General features: G+C 34.7%; 1 long non-coding RNA gene across 1 annotated transcript in view; it reads right to left on the bottom strand.

Annotated features, from left to right (window-relative positions):
- LOC126628953 (uncharacterized) overlaps positions 1 to 11990 on the bottom strand; it is a 38250-nt gene extending 26260 nt beyond the window's left edge. Inside the window, exon 1 of the long non-coding RNA XR_007625637.1 lies at positions 11981 to 11990. This is a non-coding gene — a long non-coding RNA (uncharacterized LOC126628953). The remainder of the gene's footprint in view (positions 1 to 11980) is intronic.
- Positions 11991 to 16634: the final 4644 nt, after the last annotated feature.

A 16634-nucleotide genomic window follows, 5' to 3' on the forward strand; every position in this document is an offset into this window, starting at 1 on the left:
GGGCAAACAAGTTTGGCAAACCATTAATGAATTTTTCTTTCCAAAATGGTTGATTACTGTCTTCTCTAAGCATGACTTTAAATATAAAAACATCTTTGTACCATCTAAAATCACTAAAGGACATCTTAAGTTACTAAGTTGGTCATGAATTCTTAGGGTGACATTACTGGGCATTTCTATGAAATGTTCTATGATTTTGAAAAGTAATGTGTTTACTGCGTATGGGACTCCCATTTTGATTTGTTCATCCAAAATAGGTGTTCCTTCTTCATCTCGTTTGACTACATTTCTAATTTCATTTTTGGATTGTTCAGTGAGATGTTTTTCCCACTAGAAATGAAGCATTCTTGTAAATTCAATGACCAAAAGGTCGACAACTTGAGTTTGACTGAGATTATGGTTGGTTCATAACTACTAGCAACCATAGAGATGTGTTGTAATTTTTTTAAATAATTCTTGTTCTGATAAACCATATGTATTCCATTCATAAAGTTTATCTGTTGAGACTGAGAATTGGTTTTGGAAGTTTCTCTCCTCAAACTAGATATCTAGAGGTGTTGGCCTTGGATACAATTCTTGGTAAGAGTTTTTGGGTTGACTTTTGTGTTTGTGATTCGTTTTAGTTCAAGATTCTGGAAAGCTTCTTCTACTTTCCTGATTGAACTTGTTTCACTTTCTCCTTCTGAATCCCACCTCACAGAAGTTGTTTTTGGTTGAGATTCATCTGAGTGTTGTAAGATATTGACTGTTTTCTCTTATTTTAACTCTCTTAACATCTGATCTATTTTTTACGGACAAGGATTGTCTGCCCTCCATTTTTTCATGCCCTTCCATGCCCTCCTGTTTGTGTGGTCACGGTTAAGCTACGTCAACATTTTATATTACTATTCATTTTTGTCTTATTATCTTTATAAAAAAAATAATATAAAATGTTAACGTGACTTAACCGTAACCACACAAAACATGAGGGCATGAAAGGGCATGGAAGGGAGGGCAGACAATCCTTGTCCATCTTTTACTAGTGGAAATTATCTTTGGAGTTGTTGCGCTAGACGAGGTATTTGGGAAGTTGACTAAGGACTTTTCCTTAATTGTGGATTTTGGATGTGAAAGTCTTTCTATTTTGGTTTCAATTTTATTTAACTGTTTTCCTATGGTGTGTAGATACTGATTTTTTAAATTGTTTTGTTCAATGACAGGTTTGACTCATGCATCTTCTTTGGGAAGCTTGAAATGAGTGGTTGGGATTTGTGTGTATGCGGTTTGTGATCAAGATCGCTTCTGGTGATAGGTGACTAGAAGAGACTATGGTCTTATCTTCTTTAACCCAATTTTCTTTGGTGATGACTTCTAATGTCTTTTCAGATTAGTAATATTTTTCAACAAAATTGAAGAAAAATACTTCAAATCTGTGTTTTTTTTTCATGAAATTGGTCTATTTATCGTAAATGTCTAATTTTTGTTCTTTCGTACATTTTTTTCCAACGGATTTTGAATGATTTGTTTAGGACTAGCAATTGGTGATGTACCTGAATTGCTTTTCAGATGCTGCTAGGGAAGTTTGTTCTTCTTGGTGTTGGGTTTGGTATTGTGGGTGTGTAGCCCGAGAGGTAGTTTCTACTGATTTTAACTTCATGTTGATTAAATCATTAATCAACTCTTGTTGGGTGACTACTGAGTTGGTTTCTACCGATTTTAATTTGTTATTGGCTAGAGAATTGATTAGATCTTGGTCTCGATCCACCATGTCAGCTAATGTGGATCTAGAAAAAGAATTTCTAACTAGTTCTCTCAACCTGTTTGATTAGCTTAACTCGTGTAGATGGACACTTGATTTTTCTAGTTGGAGGGTTGAAATTGATTTTAACCGTTTCGTCAAAGTATTGTTCTATGTTATCTAAGTTGACCAAACTATTTTGTATGCTTACTGGTTTACTTTCGTTAATCAAACACCAATCTGAGGGCATACTAATATCTAACCATTTAATAGTTCTAGGTATTTTGATGTTAGCATTCTCTTGATTGGTTTGGATCAAGAGTGTGTGATCTCAAGGATTTTTTATTAAGGCTTGGAAATTCATGTTTGTTCCTGTAACTTTGTAGTAAACTCTAAAGATTAAGGCTAATGGTTGGACAACTTCAAGGATTTGACACCTTGAAGTTTTGATGTTTAATGTGAGTGCTTTCGGCATATGAGGATCTGAAAGGCTTATTGTGAGATCTGGAAAGCAATCGAAATGAATTGGCCCGTTACAAAGGCTTGACTCGATCATTCCTAGAATGCTATCATTGAAGTCATTGAACCTTGCATCTCGGAAACATAATAAAATAGATGTATAAATGCCTCTTCTTGTTAAAGGTTTGACTGCGCACATAACTGCTTCAGCATCTGGGTTAGCGGAAAAGAAAGAAATAGGTACACAGTTTCCTCTCGTTGATGTTTGCTAGCAACCTGTAATTTCAAGATTTCAATTTGCATTGATAATTAGAGGACTGACCACCATGGGGGAATGGGTTTTGGGTTTCTTACAAGAAGCAAAAATGTAAGAGAAAGGAAGAGCGAGAGAGGTGGAGGTTTTGCCAGCAGCTTCAAACCTTTGGGGATTCAGTCCCAGCAATTCAAACCTATTAGGCTAGGGATTGGGACTAAACCTAATTGATACAGCGCAAACTTCGTTGGTCACATCTTCAAGAAATTTTTTAGGAAAATTTTAACGAGAACCTCCTGATACTATTCATTTTAACGAAAAATCATATTTTTACACTAAAAAGTCAATTCTAATACTATTTATTTTATCCTTTATTTTATCCTTATCATTACCATTCAAAATTTTCAAACATTTTTCATTAATTTTCATATTTTTCAGAATTCCAGGCACAAATGCCAACTGGTTTTCCGGGTTTATCAAAATTAGACAGCTGGATCTCCTTTTCTCTCTACAGCGATGGAGCTTTCTCATCAGTCTCTGGTGTAGTCCCATCAGCATGAGGCACGGGTTGCCCAGAGATCGACGTGGGTGATACCGTGATAGTGCCAACTCTTGGTGGCCATCAGAAACAGCGGGCAACAAAAATGGGGGAACCACGGGTTAAAAAACCAAGTCATTTTGTACCATGGGAGTAAAGAAATGAATGATGACCATCTCCGGATATTTTTTATGAGAATTTCAAAGATCTTTTAATTATATTTGTTTATTGTATATTGTATAATAAAAAATTAATGTAAATATTTTTATTAAAAATTAAATATAAATAATACTTAATAAAAATTAACTATATAATATACGAAGAATGAATTTTAAAAGATTCTCAAGATAATTACAAAGAGAATTCTCGTTCAAAACGAAATGGGTAGCCATCCTCGTTGAGTCGAGGCCATATCAGAAACCGTAAAGGCGTAAAGTTATAGATAAATAAATAAAGGGAAAATTAGGTTCAAATTTGAACCATATTATACTAGTTTATTGTGAGACTCACTTTCTCTCTTTTAATATTAATAACATCGTTTATTCAAAAAAACCAATAAGTTTTTACATCATTCTTTTTGTTATTCTATTAATTAAAATCTTATTCATTTTCAATTTTTGATCAAGGTACTTGTGTAACATCCCATATCGACCATGGGAGTGATCCTTAAATGTATATTCACATCCTTACCTAGCATGAGGCCTTTTGGGAGCTCACTGGCTACGGGTTTCGTAGGAACTCCGAAGTTAAGCGAGAAGTAGGCCATAACACTCCCAGGATGGATGACCCACTGGGAAGTTGCTCGTGAGTTCCTAAAAACAAAACCGTGAGGGAATGGTAAGCCCAAAGTGGACAATATCGTGCTACGGTGGTAGAGCGGGCCCGGGATGTGGTGGACCTGGGGCGAGATGTGACAAAGGGTCATCCATACTGGGAAGTTGCTCGTGAGTTCCTAGGTAGGGATGTGAATATACATTTAAGGATCACTCCCCTTAGCGATGTGAGATGTTACACCTTGGGTATTAATAACATCATTAATTATTTGAATAATAAAATATTTTTATTTTTAAATATATTCCTTTAATGTTAAAAATGTTACAATTAGTATATTTATATTTATGGCTAAATTTTTTATCATATATTTTTATTTTTAGTTTGTACCTATTTTTAATTTGCAAATATTTTTTAATTTGTACCCATATATTAGTTTCTTTTTGTGCCCATATTTTTTAAAGTTTTATTTGTGTTTGTACCCATGTATATACCGTCATGTGACATTGTATATTTAATCAATGATAGAAATATTACATATGATATATTTATGTTTTATGCCTAAACTTTGTATCATATATTTATATTTTTAGTTTGTGCCCACTTTTAATTTGCAACATTTTTAAAAAAAAATTGTAGTATTTTCTTTTCAGTTTTATTTTGTACCCATGTATTAATTTCTTTTAGCGCCTATATTTTTAAAAATTCATTTGTATTCATAATTTTTTTATATGTACCCTAATTTATTTCTAATGTACCGATTCTTCTTTATTAATGTATCACTTTGTTATATGTGAAATGTACTAATTTTCTTGTAAAATGTACCAATTTTTTTAACACTATGGATACATTCTTTATAAAGTTTATTTGTATTTGTATTTGTATTTGTACCCATATATTTTTTTTATTTGTACTTTTTATTTTGCTAAATGTACCCATGCTAATTATATGTACCCATTCATGTAAAACTTTTTAATCTTTAAATGTACTCATTTTAAAATATACCAATTTGTTATATGTAAAATATACCCTCTTATATATATATATATATATATATATATATATAATCTATTCAAATTTTTTTCTAATCCATTTTTAAACTTATATGGGTACATTAAATTTTATTTGGTTAATTTTGAAGAATGTACCCATGTTTTGATACAATAAATTTTTTGGCTAATTTTGATGAATGTACCCATGTTTATATATACCACACACACAATAATATATTTATATTTAATATTTTTAATCCCACAAATTATGGTTTTTTTATTTAAAATCTCATTTATATAAACAACTAAAATTTCTAATTTTTAATTAAAAAAATATAGTAACGTACATAGAAATAAATTATTACATTAATTTCAAAGACTTCGATCAAAAATTAAAAATCAACAAGTTTTCAATCAAAGAATATTTATAACTAAGAATAGCATTCAAAGTCTCTTTAAATAAATAAAAATAAAAATAACACCACCCTTGAATTAAGTAAGCAACGCCAAAAGTGAATATAGGATGAATCTCCAGATAAAGATTTCAAATTTATGCGGAGAGATTTCGTTTGGAAGACTTTCTCAATAAAGCAATTTCAAAGAGAAATTAGCTGATTATAAAAGCCGAAACCACGTGGCGGGTTTCCATTTGGACCCGGCTTATGTGAAAACCGAGATAAAATCTGCTGATGCTTTGTCCTTTCATTTTTCATACACTTCTATTCCTTCCTATTTTTGTGCGATCATGGTTAAGCTATGTTAACATTTTATATTAATTTTTTTATAGAGATAATAAGAAAAAATAATAATAATATAAATATTAACGTAGTTTAATCGTAATCGCATAAATAAAAAAAGATGTAAACGTATGAAAAGTGAGGGCAGAGAAGCCAGTCCATTATATATAACCGCCTTGTAGGGGTGGAGCTTTCTTATCACATCAGTCTCTATAGCCGCAGGCTCTCTCAAATGATCAATTATTTTTGTACATATTATATGGGGCTCGTTCAAGGTTAGATAATTATTTTATTCTAACATCTCTAAAGATAATCAGCAGTTTTAATCACCATGTCCAAGTCCTTGTTTGCTAAACGTTCTCTTGAATTTATCGACTTGCTATTTGAAAGTTTAATTTTTAAATTGGATGTTAAGTTTTACTTAATATTTATACCATATCTCCAGATTTTGAGATAAACGAATTAAGAAAGGCTATATTTGGAGAGAAGTCTTCAACTACGAAGCTTTTTGGAATGGGAGGGGTAGGAAAGAAAACAGGTTCAGCCTTCAGGTATCTCATTAACAAATTTTGTTATTTCTTTTTGTATCTTTTTTTTTTCTTGAAGATTATCCATCTTGAATTCTATATTAATGACTTATAGTTTCAGACTTTCAAAAGATTTGTCGGCAGTTGTCTGATTATGACACTGCTAAGTTGGTCGGCAGTTGTCTGATTATGACGCTGCTAAGGTTGGTCTCGATCAAAGTATTAAATATCGATAATATCGGAAATATCGGTAGTTCGAAAACACGAAAATATCGATGAAAGTATCGGGATAATATCGATATCGATAAAAATAATATGGAAACCACGGAAATTGTAAGAAAAACTTGGAAATTTTTATTGAAACTTTGCATGATGTTTATTTAGTCAATTATCTATTAGTTTATCACAAAAAAATTGGAAGAAAATGCATTGCATGATGGATTTAACATTATCAAGTTGATTATATAGCGAGCTGGCAAACATTGTGAGTGTAGAAAATATGTAGTAATTAATGAAAGAAATGTAAACACACCATAATCATTTATATATAATGAATTAGTACAATATTTTACACTTTATACATTGCATGGTAAGATACATGAGTGACTTAGTACCACATAGAGTTCCTATGAGGTTCAAATTTTTCACTATCTTCATCATCTCTATGTGTAGAGTGAGTGTATTGTGAAGAGTAGTTATCAAATGATAAATCCCCAAAATAGTTTTGCATGTAATTGTTAACATGTCACCCATATGGATCCGAGATTGGTTGACCTTGTCCATAAGCAAAATCATTTGAAGATTGAGTCTCGGATTGTTTCCATGAGTCACTCGATTCCATCCCAACAGGAATGGGATATGAAGGGTAGGGAAATGGTTGGTTATGAGTATAACCATAGTTACTACTTCCCAATCTAACAGAGTCCGAAGTTATAGATAACGAGTCATCTTCTTGACTTGACAAAATCCCCTTGCCTCTTTCTCTACAAGTATAGTCCTTCCCTATGGCACCAATTCCTGGTCTTGCCCGCCTATTGCCATGGTCCTCATCCTGTGTTGCATGCGTGAAGTTTGCCTCACCAGTGAAGGAGCTCATAAATCTGGGAGGTGGTTCAACATAGTTTTCATATCCACCACCACTACCTCCAGCTCCACTATATCCTTCATCATTCCCACCTCCGGTGGTAAGTGAGTCTCCTCCTGATCTTGTACTAGAGCTATCATTAGTATCAGCACGATGTTGTGGTTGTGTAGGATTGGAAGAAGGTGGAATTCCAGTGTTTCTTGGTCTTGGGCGCAAAAGTTCTTCCAAAGAGTCAGCGCTGCTAGATCCCACCTCTTCCGCTAATACTCTTTCTACATTTATCCCTTCATTACGTGCTTCTTCAGCAACTCTAGGAGCTGGGTTGCCTTCATCATCATCTAAATGAAGAGGTATAATCCATTGATAAAGTTGGTTACCCTCTGTATCATCATCTTCACTAACAATATCAACCACATCTAGTGGGTCACCACGGTCGACATGATTTATTTCTGCTTCCTTATCTCGAATTTGAAGCTTCATGTTGTAGTAGCAATAAACTAATTTTTCCAACCTACTATGAGCCAACCTATTTCTTTGCTTTGTGTGTATGAGTGCAAATGTGCTTCAATTTCTTTCACAAGCAGATGAGGAAGCTGTTTGTGATAATACTTTGATTGCTAACTTTCTCACAGTTGGTGCATCGGTCCCATACATAATCCACCATTTAGCTACAATGACAAAACAATGTTGATAAGCCTAATAACTCCAACAAATTCTATTACAAACTTATCGTGAAATATGTTTACACTCACTAGGAGACATTTTTGTTCGAGCAACAACTGATGTTGGTTCTCCAAAAGTTCTTCTTGCATTTTTAAACCATGTTAGCTGAATTCAATAAATCGTGTTAGTTTAATCCACAAAGTAATTATTATAATTTAAGTAATTGTGTACCTCATTTCCAAATTGGCCAACTGCTGGTGATGCAGGGTCTAATTTAGAATATACATTATGTACATCACGTATAAGAGTACCATCATCTCCAACACCGGGTCTGTATTGGTATCGAGGATTCAAATAATATGCTGTTCAAAGAAACACATACTCTAATAAGAGAATTAATACTTATGCAACTAAATAAATGAATTGCAAATTATGACATAATTTATACCTGCTGCATGCAAATCGTGGTATAATGTTTTATACCATCGGTCTTCAATTATCTTTATGACCCACCTTGCACCATGTTTTCTTTCCAATTCATCCTTCACTACACGCATCAACTCATATACTGCCCCCATAGTAGGATACACTTCTGTGTCAACGATCCGTAAAACTTTGTAAAGAGGTTCAAACACTTGGCACACATGTTCTGATTGAGTCCAAAAAGTATGATCAAGCACTATACTTTCCACCATATGACCTATATTTGAGCAGCTGAAATTGTGGTTGGCCCAATCGTCACTAGTGAATAGTTGCTTCAACCTTGCTTTCTTCTTAAGTAGGCTGTCTAATGCAATATAGTTGGTGGCGAATCGAGTGATAGCTGGACGAATAATTTCTCATTTGCAAAATTCACGCATCTTTGCCAACAACCAACTGTGATTGTAAATATAATTTGTGATCGTTCTAGCTTTTTTTACCACAGTAGCAACATTCTCTCTCTTCCCCATTGCCTCAAACATTAGATTAATACAATGTGCTGCACATGATGTCCAAAACACATTATGATGTTTCATTAACTTTTTTCCAGCTTTGACAAATGCAGAACCGTTGTCGGTCACGACTTGGACAACATTATGCTCTCCCACCTCCATGATTACATCCCTCAATAATTTGTAAATATACTTGTAGTTCTTTATATGGTCTGAAGCATCAACAGACTTCAAAAAAATTGTTTTTCCCTTGGAGTATACCATGAAGTTTATGATAGACAATCTGGTCGGACCGGTCCATCCATCACACATGACTGTGCAACCATTAGTTTCTCACTTTGACCTCAACTTGTTAACATACTCGCCAATGTCTTTATACTCCATATCCAAATATTTGTTTCTTATCTCATAGGGAGTGGGAGGTTGTACTCCAACACCGGCATGTTGACATCCCACTACCATATTTTTGAAATGATGTGATGATGCTTTCTCAGTAGGGACATTTTCATAGATAAAGAACTTGCTAATTAGACGCCCTATTCCCTTCTTCACATTACCTCCAGTGAAATAACTCCAAACACTCTTTTGACGTGCTTTGGATGACTTATATAAACCTGGGGCTATTGATGGTGTTGGTTGTGATTCTCTAAGACTGCCTCCCCGTCTTATTTGTGCACCACCACTTGTCCCGAAACCTTGTGCTCTATTAGGAATTTTATGAAGGTGTTCTCTTTCCCATGCTGACTGTTTGGAGGCACGTAATGCTTGTTTCAAACTGCGTCGTTCTTCAGGTCCCATGTCATCATCACATTCGTCCTCATTGTCATCATCATCACTGTCAACCGCTTGGCTATAGACTTCTCCCCGTAGCCCAGCTCGAATATTTTCCCTTCCATGTGTTATCTTTTCCTTCTGCTGTTTTTTATTGTTTTAATAATGTGTTGATGAATGTCTTCACTTCTGGGGGGACATTATCGCATCGTTGGACATTTTTTGCTGGATCTAATCCACTAAGATGGTACTTAAGTCGTGTCACTCAGCCACTCTTCATTACCCGACCACAATATTTGCAAATTGTGCCATGTTTGTTTCCGTCTATTGGGTCTCCATGTTCCCAAGCTAAATCACGTTTAGTAACTCCACTGAACATCTTAAACGTACCTATATTTATTTTTCATGAAAATTAGACAATTATTTTTTGATAAAATAAGAGAACCTAAATAATAAAGTTATTCTACAGAAGAATTAAATACGAATTAAAGAAAATGATTGTAAAAATTTAAGTAATTATACAAATAATATGGAATAATAAAACCTAATATTAATGAATAATAATCTAATTTGATAAAAAATATAATCCTATTATAAAACATGGTGATGAATAATAATCCAATTTGATAATAATCCAATTTAATGAATAATAATCCAATTTGATAATAAAAAAAACTAATATTAATGAATAATAATCCAATTTGATAATAAAACCTAATATTAATGAATAATAATCCAATTTGATAAAAAAAATAATCCTAATATAAAACATGGTGATGAATAAAAATCCAATTTGATAATAATCCAATTTAATGAATAATAATCCAATTTGATAAAAAAAACCTAATATTAATGAAAAATAATCCAATTTCATAATAAAACCTAATATTAATGAATAATAATCCAATTTAATGAATAATAATCCAATTTGATAATAAAAAAAACCTAATATTAATGAATAATAATCCAATTTGATAATAAAACATAATATTAATAAAATAATAAATAACATTAAACATATTAAAATTATCCTAGGGAATAATTATACAACATCACTTAATTACTTAAAAAAAATTAACATGTAATTGTTAACATTACTTAATTACTTACAAAAAGTAACATGCAAGTATTAATTACTTAAAAAAATTAACATATGAGTCCACACAAATTTATTTGTTGTTGTATAAATTACAATAATATAAATATAAGTTTGTAAACTTACCTTAAATATGGAACCCTTTGTGTTCAAGCTTTGGAATGGATCTGGAATGGCTTTGAAAGGGGTAAGGGAAGAAGAAGAAACGAAAATCCTCTGAATGGCTCTGATACTCCACCTCTAAGAATGTGAAAGAATAGAATAATTATACAACATTACTTAATTACTTAAAAAAATTAACATGTAATTGTTAACATTACTTAATTACTTACAAAAATTAACATGCAAGTATTAATTACTTAAAAAAATTAACATACGAGTCCACACAAATTTATTTGTTGTTGTATAAATTACAATAATATAAATATAAGTTTGTAAACTTACCTTAAATATGGAACCCTTTGTGTTCAAGCTTTGGAATGGATCTGGAATGGCTTTGAAAATGGTAAGGGAAGAAGAAGAAACGAAAATGCTCTGAATGCCTCTGATACTCCACCTCTGATAAGGTGAAAGAATATAACAGATAATGGCACACTATTTTGCATGTGAAAGAATATCACGGACTCACAGTGGCACACGGTTTCATTATGAAAGCACTATTATTTGTTGTCCATGGTCTGAAATTGCAAAAAGTTATTGACATATTGTAAAATCAGTCAGGTGAGTCAGATGAGATGACCCAACCACACACACATAGAGACATGCCACCACACACGCACACTTACCTCACATGCATACAGTCTCTTTCTCAGTCTCTCGAACCTTCTCTCTTCTCTGACTCTAAGCTCCCTTCTCCCCCTTCTTCATTCTTTCACACACACAGATCTCCCACTCCCACACACACAGATCTCACACAAACAAGCACAGAGACCTAAGGTCTCTCGATCATTCTCCCATACACACATACACGCACAGAGACCCAAGGTCTCTTGATCCTTCTCCCACACACACGCACAGAGACCCACATCGGCTTCTGCTTCTCCCTCGTCGCCGCCGTCTCTCTCCTTTCTCTCTGCACCGAGGGTTCGAGACCCATATACACACACGCACACCCATCATCATCAGCAACCTCGTCTTTCTCCCTCTTATTCTCGTCTCTGCAACTCGGCGAACGCAGGAACTCCGGTGAGTTTCTTGAATTTCTCTGGTTAGGTAAGCTTCGAGTTTGCCTCTTTCTGTTCTAGATTGAACCTTATATGTGAAATTTAAGTTCAAAATCGTGTTTTTGCAAGGTTTTGGGGACGAAATCGGCTCGGGAATAGGCACACCCATCTCCGGCGAGGCCGTGGGCGTCGACGAACTTTCTGAACACCTCCGATCGTTTCACGGCAAACGGAATATATAAAAACGTTCATCTCGTCTTCTATTTCATTTTCATACCTAGATCGGAGTCTAGGGTCTTGTTTTACAGTCGGCCGGAACTGTAGAAGCCCTGGCGTTCTTCTCCGAGTAGCCCAGTTTCGATATTATCACGAAAACTATTTGGATAGTTAAAAAAAATATCGGTTCCCGTAAAAACCGATAATATCGGCGATATATTGCCGATATTATCGGCATTTTGTACCATGGTCTCGACCACATTCCTCAGTACGAGACTACCAAAGTTGGCCTCGACCACATCCCTTGCTTCTCTGCCATCGTCACCATCAACTGCCTCGACTTCTACCCAATCCATATCTCGCCTTTAACCACCTCTCAGATCATCCCCAATCCATATCTCGCCCTTAACCACCTCTCAGATCATCCCCAACCCAAAGCTAGGAATCCGAGCCCTTCCTCTTTCCCTCAACCTTCCCACGCCGGTAGTACTGCATATATAATCTTGTCTTTTTATTTACATGCATTTTGAATTTTCAGGGTTTTTATTTTGGGAATTATTATTGTCACTTTAAAAGTCTCATTACACTCCAAACATTTTATAGTTGGAAAGAAAAATACATTTGTGAGGAGTGTAGAATGAGATTTTTGAAATATTGATAACACTTCCCTTTATTTTTACCATTTATGTTTAATTATCTAGGAAATCAATCTCATTCATAGATCCTTAACATTCACAAATATAAATAAAGATAGGGTAAATTACATATTAGCCCCTCAGGTTTGAAGGTAAATTACAACCCCATACAACAACTTTAAAACATTTCACTTTCATACATCTAGTACCATTTTATTTCAAAATAACACCTCCGTTAGATTTTCCATCCATTAGTCTGTTAAATGTTGACGTGGCTACCACATTTGTGCTGATGTGGCTGTCACGTGGAAATTTTTTTTTATATACATTAAAAATATTATAATATTAATCCAATAAAAAAAACATAAAAATCCTAACCCAGATCCCCTTTCTTCCCCCTCTCCTCTCTGCAATCCTTACCCACTATCTCTCACCACCCCCCAACGACCTCCCCCCAATCGACCCACATCCCTATCCTTAACCTAGAACCTAAAAACCTGCAACAACAAGAAGAAAAAGAAGAGGAGGGAGGAAAAGAAAAAGAAAAAACCCCAGTTCATCCCCCCCCAAAACATGCAACAAGAAGAAGAAGAAGAAGAAGAGGGAGAAAAAAAAAGAGAAAAAAAAAGAAACAAAAAGCCCAGTTCGCGGGAAGGTCGTCAAAAGGTCTGGGGGGGAAGGGAAGTGGGTCGCGGCGGAGCGAAGGGAAGGGAGGTGGGTCGTGGGTCGCAGGTCGCGGGTTGCGACAGGGCCGGATGGGGTTTTCTCTCTCGGATCTCTCACTCTTTCACTCTCTATCTTTCTCTCGGACTCTCTCCCCAACAGTACACCCACGCACGCACCGACGATACACCACCACCACTGAGCTTCAAAATCCTGGGCGGGAAATCCGACTTGAAGTCGTTGTGGCTGATGCCAAGGATCCTGAGGTTGTAGAGCTCGAAAATAGGGGGCTGGAGAGGGCCGTGGAAGGCGTTGCCGCTCAAATTGAGGTGGATTAGTGAAGAAATGTGGCAGATTTGTGGTGGGATTTGGCCGGAGAGGTTGCAGCGGGAGAGGTCGAGGGAAACAGAGGGAAGGAGGAGGAAGAAAGAGAAGGTACTTTCATGGTTTTGGGGGTGTGGGGAAGGTGCTGGGTGAGAGTGAGAGTGAGAAGGAAAGTGTGTTGGGAAATTTAAGGGAATGGGGGTCTTGATGGCTGCTTATGGGTTTTCTAAAGGGATGGGGTTTCGGCGGCCGGGGGGAAGTGGTGGGATCTGGGTTTTCTAAGGTTTTTTTTTTTTTTTTTTTTGAAGATTTAGTTTTTTTTTTAAATTAAAATAAAAAAATTTGCCACGTGGCAGCCACATCAACACAAATGTGGCAGCCACGTCAGCATTTAACAAACCAATGGATGAAAAATGTAACGGATGTATTATTTTGAAATAAAATAGCACATGAGGTATGAAAGTGAAATGTTTTAAAGATGTTGTATGAGGTTGTAATAAACCTCAAACCTGAGGAGCTACTATGTAATTTACCCATAAAGATATCTTGCAGATCGAAGCTTGTCTGAACTTGGGGGAAACCGAACCTAGAAATAACATTTTTCATCTCAATTTTGGAGCTAACTTGCTATTGTGGAAAATTTTGTATTATAAGCTGTGCGTTTTATTGTTTAAATGTGATAGTTTTGAGCATCTCTAAGTATCTCTTTTATATTTGTGTGTGTCTCTTTTTCTTTCCAGATGATGATTCTGGTTTATACAAAAACCTTTTGCAACCACATGCCGTTTCATCACAGTTGAGTGCAGCAAAAGTGGCTTACCTTATCTTGAGAGATCGCAAGTGTATCTTACTAGCTACAAATTAGTGCCAGCTAAGTTTGAGTGCTTAAAATAGATATGTTTCTTCTATTCTTTTATTTATTAAAGTTGTGTTTGTATTTTTAATGCATTTGTTACATCAAATTCCACACGAATTTACAGTGGGAGAGGAGAGCAGATGGATTCTCACGGAAGAAGAATCTTGCGAGACATTGACTACCATCAACGTCTTCGAACCTCCTCCCAAATAAGGCTATTTATACATTTAATGAGATGTCATCCAATGATGTAAACTACTACAAACCCTTGATACCAAAACAAGCTTTTGAATGTATTTCCATACAATGCTATTTGCAAAATGCTTGAAAGCTTGCTGAAGCTCATGAAGTTATAACACATGATGGAAAAATGGCAGTTTGCTCATCTACTTTCAAAGTTCAATGAATATAGGAGATGTTAAAATGGTAATCTGCAATATTTCCTTGCAATCTCACAAAAGAATAAATGTGTAGATCTTATTTTCAATTAGAACATCTCTAATAAATGTGTAGATTTCATCACCGTGCTTATCAATATAAGTCCATCTTGTGTCTTTACCATGTCTAATAATAAAAGCCAATTGACTGAGAGCTCATACAGAACCACTGAAATCGTAGCCTTGACGACAAAATAGTCCGAATGAACTTTTCGACGTAGGAAAGCTCATTGCGTTTCTCCTCATCTCAGCCCTCGTATTAGGTCTTTAATTATACGTTTTAGAGAGAAGAATGATTGAATCTGGCCTCTTTGTCCTCCCTTTAACATTAAGTTGTGGATTAATTATCTCCTTTGGAAGACCCACAAAATCGTTTCTTTGATGATTCTAATTGCAAACCAAGGACTTGGTTGTTCACGAAATCATATGCATTTCATTCCATGTATTTCTTTCCTCTCAGAAACCAACACCATCGAAGTTGTCAACTTCAGTGGTGAAGCCATGAATTTTCAAGAGGAGGGGCAAAATTTAAACAGTTTAAGGTCCCGAAAAAATGTGAACATCCATTCGAGGCCTAAGTCTAGGGTTTGCATGAAGATTAAGTGAACTACTCGGAATATTTGTAGGAGAATCTGCACTAAACGAAATATTCGAAGTAGGAATTGGACATGACCTAGGCGGATGAGGCGAATTTGAAAAAAATATTATTATATATTGTATAAATAAGTGTCTATTTATTATAAACATATATTATCCAAGAACATGGACTATAAAACATATAATATATAAAAATATTGACAAATTTTTTACTTTTTGTATTTGAGAGTAGGAGATAAAAATTCAAATGATTACAAATTCGTAATACTTTACAAAATATTTTTTAAAGTTCATATGAATTTATAGTAAATTTGAAGATAAATAATGGTGTCAAAAAAGTGGCTAAAAAATATTGAAAAAGTGAGCAAATTAATCAAACAATAATTAATAATCAAACAATAATTAAAAAACAAAACAAATCTCAATATAATCAGCACATTAAACAGATAGTCGTGTGACCGAAATTGATTGTGTACAATAGTTGAAAAACCAAATCAAAGTGGGTAACTTTGAAATGGCATGTGGGGTGGGGTGGGGTGGGGTGGGTGAGAGAGAAAGTCTATCTTCTTCCTCTCTCTCTTCTTCTTCGTTACTTTTTCAGTAGCTGCAAAGTGCAAAGTCTGAATATTTTTGAAAGAAAGAAAAAAAGAGTCTGTGCGCAGGAAACCTAGAACAACAGAAACCAGATAGGACCAGAGGGGCAGAACCACCGATCTTGGGCTTCATTTTCGACTTGGGGAGGGCGCAGTCGCCCCTCCTCGCCCTTATGTAGCTTCACCCATGGTCAACTTAGCATGTTTTGTAATTTAAGTACAATAAAATGGCAAAATAAAAAAATATGCATATTTGTCGATTTGCCACATGAACTTGTATAGAGTTATCAATTCTCACTGAACTTTAATTTTAACCGATTACTCCCTTAAACTTTTGTAATTAGCCAATTTCCCCCTTGAAATTTTAATTTTAGCTCACTATCCCTATAAACTTTTATAAATAGCCCATTATCCCCTGGCTTTAGATTTTAAAAAATTTCATCCAATTTTCTATTCATCTTGATCACGGAAACAATACATGACAATTGTATAAAGATAAAAAATGATGGAAAATTGAATGAAAGTTTTTAAAATCGAACGCCAGAGAGAGAATTGGCTATTTATAAAAGTTCAGGGGAAAATTGGCTAAAATTAAAGTTCAATGAAAAAT

The sequence above is a fragment of the Malus sylvestris genome, chromosome 7, assembly GCF_916048215.2.
Source record: "Malus sylvestris chromosome 7, drMalSylv7.2, whole genome shotgun sequence".
In the NCBI taxonomy this organism is placed as follows: Eukaryota; Viridiplantae; Streptophyta; class Magnoliopsida; order Rosales; family Rosaceae; genus Malus; species Malus sylvestris.